Source organism: Cervus elaphus, chromosome 23 (assembly GCF_910594005.1).
Source record: "Cervus elaphus chromosome 23, mCerEla1.1, whole genome shotgun sequence".
Lineage (NCBI taxonomy): Eukaryota > Metazoa > Chordata > Mammalia > Artiodactyla > Cervidae > Cervus > Cervus elaphus.
In genome coordinates this window covers 74,508,484-74,515,975 of record NC_057837.1, presented here as the reverse complement: position 1 = coordinate 74,515,975, position 7,492 = coordinate 74,508,484, and positions in this window count along the sequence as shown.

Below are 7,492 nucleotides of genomic sequence, written 5' to 3'. Positions count from 1 at the left end.
ATTATTTTCTTAGGTCATATTTCTAATAATAGAATTGTTCCATTAAAGTGCAGGCTATTTGAAAATCTTGGTACAGAGTAGCCTCCAAATTGTTTTATAAATTACATTCCAAATAGAGATTTATGAGAATAAACATTTCCCCAAATGTATGCTCCCCTGGATATAATTTTTCTTTATCATCTTTGCCAACTGTAAAGGCAAAAAAATGTATTTAAACCATCGCATTTTTTATTTGCAGTCCACAGGCTGCTTTCACATATTTATCCCTTATTTGCATTTCCCCTTTTATTACTTTTCCTTCATATCCATAGATCATTTTTATGGTAGGGTGATCTTCTTATAAATGTGTAAGAAATAAAGTCAGTAAACCATTTCTTTCATATAGTTAACAAATGTATTTTCACCTGTTTTTTTTTTTTTCTGAAAGTAAGGTTTTAAATTTTTCTAGAGACGGGCTTCCCTGGTGGCTCAGTGGTAAAGAATCTACCTGCCAATGCAGGAGACACGGGTCTCAGATTCCTTATCCCAATGCTGTGGAGCGACTAAGCCCATGTGCAAACTATTGAACCTGTGCTCTGGAGCTGGGAAGCTGAAACTATCGCATGCCGCAACTACTGAAGCCTGCATGCCCAGAGCCCGTGCTTGGAAACAAGTGAAGCCAGTGCAATGAGAAGCCCTCACACTGCAGTGAAGAGTAGCCCCCACTTGCCACAATTAGAGAAAAGCCCAGGCAGCAATGAACACCCATCACAGCAAAAAATAAATCATAACTAAATAAAATAAAATTGTAAATTTTTCTAGAGTAAAATTTGGTAGTCATTTTGTTTATGGCTTGATAGCCTGCCATCCCTACTCAGAGATTAAATGAGAACATTCTTTTCTATTTTCTCTAGGTGCTTAACTATTAAAATGTTAAATCAAGAATCCATGTGAAATTTATGTCTATGAAGGGTGAGAGAGGTCATCTTCCTACACTGCCTGCCATTTCCTAACATGTTTTCTTGACTACTTCATTTTCTCCCCTCCCCACATGATGCCCTACTTGGAAATTCCTCCTTTATCATACTGTAAATTCTTATGAACTCTTGGATATCTGTTCTTTAATGAGCCAGAGGCAACTTCTTGAATATTATGTTAATATTATTCATATTCATGTCTGATAGGAAATACAGGTAGCTGTTTGTTTTTTTAAGTCCTGGCCATTTCCCTAGGTTTTTTTGTTCTTCCAGATGAAATTTAGATGTGTTTTATAAAGTAAAATAAAAATTAAAGAAACCCCATCATTCAATCTACTGAGATTTAATTGGGATTTTGTTAAAGAATATTGTCTTCCTATCTAGAAAGACAGTATGTGTCTCCATTCACATCTTTCATGTCACACAGTAGAGTATAATAGTGTCTTTTGTGTAAATTCTGCCCAATTATTATTAACCTAGTTCTAGATACTGAATGCTACTGTAATTGGGACTTATTTTCTGTTAACTACTATTGGCATGAGAAACAATTGATGTAAAAGTATGTTGACACATCATCTTAATTATGGAATCAGTTAATATTACCAAAAGTGGGACAAACTGTGCTCAACATCACTCATTATTAGAGAAATGCAAATCAAAACCACAATTAGGTACCATTACACACCAGTCAGGATGGCTGCTATCCAAAAGTCTACAAGCAATAAATGCTGGAGAGGCTGTGGAGAAAAGGGAACCCTCTTACACTGTTGGTGGGAATGCAAACTAGTACAGCCACTATGGAAAACAGTGTGGAGATTTCTTAAAAAACTGGAAATAGAACTGCCATATGACCCAGCAATACCACTTCTGGGCATACACACTGAGGAAACCAGATCTGAAAGAGACACGTGCACCCCAATGTTCATCGCAGCACTGTTTATAATAGCCAGGACATGGAAGCAACCTAGATGCCCATCAGCAGATGAATGGATAAGGAAGCTGTGGTACATATACACCATGGAATTTTACTCAGCCGTCAAAAAGAATTCATTTGAACCAGTCCTAATGAGATGGATGAAACTGGAGCCCCTTATACAGAGTGAAGTAAGCCAGAAAGATAAAGAACATTACAGCATACTAACACATATATATGGAATTTAGAAAGATGGTAACGATAACCCTATATGCAAAACAGAAAAAGAGACACAGAAATACAGAACAGACTTTTGAACTCTGTGGGAGAAGGTGAGGGTGGGATGTTTCAAAAGAACAGCATGTAGACTATCTATGGTGAAACAGATCCCCAGCCCAGGTGGGATGCATGAGACAAGTGCTTGGGCCTGGTGCACTGGGAAGACCCAGAGGAATCGGGTGGAGAGGGAGGTGGGAGAGGGGATCGGGATGGGGAATAAGTGTAAATCTATGGCTGATTCATATCAATGTATGACAAAACCCACTGAAATGTTGTGAAGTAATTAGCCTCCAACTAATAAAAAAATTTAAAAAAAAAAAAAAACTAAAAAAAAAAAAAAAAAAGTGGGACAAACTGACATCGTGTGTATGCAATTGATCTGGTACAGTTTATGAGAAGAATTTAATATCTATTATGTATGCCAAGAAATGTATAACCCGAATTTAATTGTGACAAAACAGCTAGACAAACCTAGATGAAGGAACACTCTTCAAAACAGTGTCTGTCCTCTTCAAGTTACCAATGTCATAAAAGACAAAAAAGGCTGAGGAACTAGATGAAAGAAGTCTAAATGATATGACAACAGGATGTAACGAATTGGCTGAATCGGATGCTGGATCAGAAAAAAGTGTTACAAAGGAACTTATTGGGACAATGAGTGAAATTTGAATATGGTCTGCATGTTGTATGATAGCATGTCAATGTTCACTTTCTTGAATTTGATTAGTGGTGATCATGTAAAAGGATGTTCCTGTTACTTAAAATATATGCAAATTTTATGGGTGACCGTTCCTGTTTGAACTTACTCTCAAATGGTGAGGAAGATGAGAGAAATTGAGTGAATGCAAATGGGGCAAAATAATACTTGGAGAGTCTGAGTGAACATTTTACAGGTGTTCATTCATAAGGAATCATTCTTGCAACTTTCCTGTGAGTTTGAAAATTTTCAAAATGAGAAAGTAAAAACAACAAGAAAATTACTAACCACTTGTTTAATGACAATATCAAAATAACACATTGAACTTTTAGGGTCCTATTTTAATAAAGGTATCATCTAACATGGGCATTTCTGGGAGAAGAAGTTATGAGGGCTCCCTTCTGATCAAATCTTTATTTGACTTGGGTTTCCCTGGTGGCTCAGCTGGTAAAGAATCCACCCTCAATGCGGGAGACCTGGGTTCGATCCCTGGGTTGGGAAGATCCCCTGGAGAAAGGAAAGGCTACCCACTCCAGTATTCAGGCCTGAAGAATTCCATGGACTACAGTCCATGGGGTCGCAAAGAATCGGACACGACTGAGTGACTTTCATTTAACTTCATTTATGTGTATCTGCCATTTTATCCACAGTTTTGGTGCGTTACTTTCGAAATCCAGTTTTGAGATTAGGTGGACAAATGATCCAACTCACCAAATAAGGCAGGAGCTCTTCTGACATACTGTAAGAAAGGGGACATGGAAACTAATGGGAAACAGATGGATTACAAGGAGGACAGGACGGGGAACTGGTCCCTCCCAGCTCCCTCTGCGCATGCGTAGTTCTTCCTCCTTGTTCTTCCGCTCGCTAGTCACCAGCTTCGCGCTGCAGATAATCCTGGAACCACCGGGCCCGCGCATTGTTCAGTGACTGGGTCCTGCACGACGGGTATGCGCTACAGGGAAGAACCTAGTTTAGAGCGCTTTTGTTTTGTTTTTGCTGAGCTTAGGATAGTTTTTGTGCCCACACCTGGTGGAAGCAAAAACTTGCGCGAATCCCATGTAGACTGAGACGCTGTGTAGCACTTGTTCCTGAGTCTGGTCTGCATTTGAGCCTAAAGAAAGCCAAGTGAAAGAGCAGCTTGTCTTCCATGAAGGGACTAAGGGAGAAGCGCAGGTTACTAGGTCAAAGTCAACGCGCTGAAAGCATCCAAAGGCAAGTGACCTGGCCAAATCATTCATTATCGAACCACATCCCGCAGGACACCAGCGGGACGAGAATTAATTCTGATAACATTTATTATATGCCTGCAGGCTAGCGGCAGGTGGAGGGTCTGCAGCATAGCAGGATGATTTAAGAGCCTCTATTTGAACTAAGATAAGTTCAGATTCTAGCCTGGCCCCTGAGTCTCCCTGGACAAAGGGATGCACCTCTGGGTCTGTTTTCCCATCTGTCAAAGGAGGATATTCCAAAAACCTGTCTAAACGTTGCTTTGAGGATTGAATTAAGATAACCTGCAAACTCTCAGCCGTGGTCTCCGTGTTCACTAAGCACTCAAGAAGTGTTCATTGCCTTTATCACTGTTCTTTTCATGAAGATCCTGGTTCTCAAAGACCCCCCTTGACAAGTCAATATTACCCATCCCAACTGACAAGAAAACCGAGACTCTGGGGGTGAATACTCAAGGCCAGTAATTGAAGAAGCCGGGATTACAAACCTCAGTTTTATTTCCAGATCCCATACTGGGTTTTATCCAGTAGCACATCCTTCACAGGCTTCCCTGGTGGCTCAGTCAGTAAAGAATCTGCCTGCAATGAAGGAGACCCGGGTTCGATCCCTGAGTGGGGAAGATCCCCTGGAGAAGGGAATGACTACCCACTCCAATATTCTTGCCTGGAGAATCCCAGGGACAGAGGAGCCTGGTAGGCCACAGTCCATGGGGTGCTAAGCAGAGTGGCATGCCCCTAAGAACCACAGGGAAGGACCTGGACTGTATGAGGACTGGGTCTTCTCCAGAAGCTCTTGGAGATTCCTTAGTATCTGTTCAGAGCTCTCAGGTTACTGCATAACTGAGGCTTCTAGACTCTTCTTTCATTGCCCATCTGTCCTGTGCCTGCAGCAGTTTACAGACTCCCAAGTCAGATTTTTCTGGCCGCGGTTCTCAAACGAGCTGGCATCAGAAACACCTGGAGGGCTTGTTAAAACCCACAACTCCGATGGGCTCCACCCCAGAGCCTCTGGTTCAGGAAGTCTGGGGAGGGGCCGAGAATTTGCCTTTTCCCTGATGCCGCTGGTTCGGGACCACTCATTGGGAACCTCCATTGTAGAAGATGGTGAACTGATTCCAAGGGAGAGTTGCTGGAACCTGGGCCGAAGATTGTGGTGGTTTGAATTTACCCCTCCCCGCCCCAGCCAGGTACAAATTTTCCCTGGCTCATACAGTCCTCTTGAGGAAAGAAGGCAGGCCCCCAGGAGCAGGACTGTCTCCCGGAGATCCCCACATTACCCGGATACGCCTCACCACTGCTGCGGGACAGAGAGCCCAGAAACAAGCAGTTCCTGCTCCTTCCGACCTGAGTAACATCACGCCAGAGGTTGTGGAGAACTGTTGGTCAGTGGAGGTGTGGGCCAGCTTTCAAGAGAGAGAGAAAGTTGGGCTGAGGGTGGTAGCAGGAGGCAGGCTTCCTGGGAAGAGGAAATCCTGTATACTTATCACAGCTTACGTAGTTATCAACATATATATCTGCTGCACCACCAACACGCACGTACACTTTTCCTCTTCTGCCTTCCTCTACTGGATTATTTTAATATAGATCCCAGACATCAAAACCTTCAAAATGTGGGAATTCCCAGGCCGTCCCAGGGCTAGGACTCTGCACTTTTACTGCCAAGGGTGTGAGTTCAGTCCCTGGTCCGGGAAATTAAGGTCCCACAAGCCACTGAGCAGCCAAATTAAAGAAGAAAAAAAAAATTCTTTTTAAACCCTCAGAATGTAACAGATTTAATAACAGCCAAAAGCATGGCATGTCATCCTTGCTATGTTGTGAAGCGTTAAACCAGGTCTTTCTTAGTTGGACTTTTTGTTTTATATTTGTCTGCTCTTAAATTAAAATGTTAGTTGCTCAGTCATGTCTGACTCTTTGGGACCCCATAAACTGTAGCCCTCCAAGGCTCCTTTGTCCATAAGATTCTCTAGGCAAGAATATTGGAGTGGGTAGCCATTCCCTTCTCCAGGGGATCTTCCCAACCCAGGGATCAAACCCAGGTTTCCTGCATTACAGGCAGATTCTTTAGCCTCTGAACCACTGCTAATAAATGGTAAGAACCAATAAGGAAAAAAAAATACTCTGACCAGTGAAAAGCCTGCTTCTCTTAGCTCTGCTTGTTCCACCAGGGTTGCCAGAGTCCCCTCAGCCTGCCTGTCCCTCCGAAGGGTCAGAGACAGTCTTCCACTGTGTTACTGTTTATTAGCTAATACATGTGGATTTCTAGGCAAGTGCTGTGGGGACCTTCAGGGTAGATCATATGTCTCCCAACTTCTTTGCTCTATCCCTTTCCTCCAGCTCTGCCTTCCCAGTTCTCTAAATTTTCCCAGGAGCAGGAGAAAATTAACACAGTCCAGGTGAATTATTTACTTATTACTCAGGTTTTTTCAGTGACATCTTAAAGGTACTTTGCTTTTTTAATAACCATGCTTTCTTGTCGATTGTTCTTCATCTTTTTCATTTGCCAGTGTTTTCCTGTGTTATTATTTTACTTTCCTCCTTTTTTCTTCTTCTGGTTTTGAAGGCCCACAGCTTATTTTTGTTGTATTGATTGCTTTTGATGTGTTACTTTCCCTGATTCTGACTAATTTTAATAGAGGTCTCTGGAGTATTCTGCAAGAATCCCTATGGGTTACATGCCCTCTGAGTCTGGAAATCTGAAAGGGCCTTTTTTTCTGCCCCATTCCATGACTGACTGGCTGGTTATAGAATTTTAGTTTGAAATCCCTTTCCTTCAGAAGATCATAGATGATCTATATTATCTCCTAGCATTTGGGGAGACAGAGGAGAAGTCATGTGACAGCTTGATTCTCGATCCTTTGTTGTAGCCAGTTTTATTTTTTCTTCTTGTAAGTTTTTTCTTTACCCTTGGGTTTCAACTATTTCCCTAGGCAGTGTGTCTGGCTGCCTGTCTTGTTTCAGAATTCCTGCCTGGTAATTGGATGGATCCTGTGGAGATGAAAACCCACTTGCTCTGGGACATTTTTTGGATCTTTCTGTTTTTATTTCCTTCACTCCATCCTCTTTGTTTCTGTAGCCCCCAAATCCCATGAGATAGTCAGTGCTTCTCTTCAAATGGCTATTCTCTCCAAATGTGCTCCTCTGTGTTTCTTTCATCATTTCCATTCTTCTGTGTTTTTATGTATGCATTAAGAGGTCTCTACATTTTTGCCATAGGAGTCATTTTGTTTTCAAGCCTTCTCTTAAGAGTTTTGGGTTTTTGTTGTGTGCTGAGTCAGCAACAAAACTCGTGTTTCCTTTTCCTGTGTTCATAGCCAACTTTTCTCCTTTTAGGTAAATAAGACTCTCTTATGTGATTTGCAGACACCAGTGGGAATACTTAAAATTTATTCTCTGCAGTATCTTACTTACATTTGTTTTCATA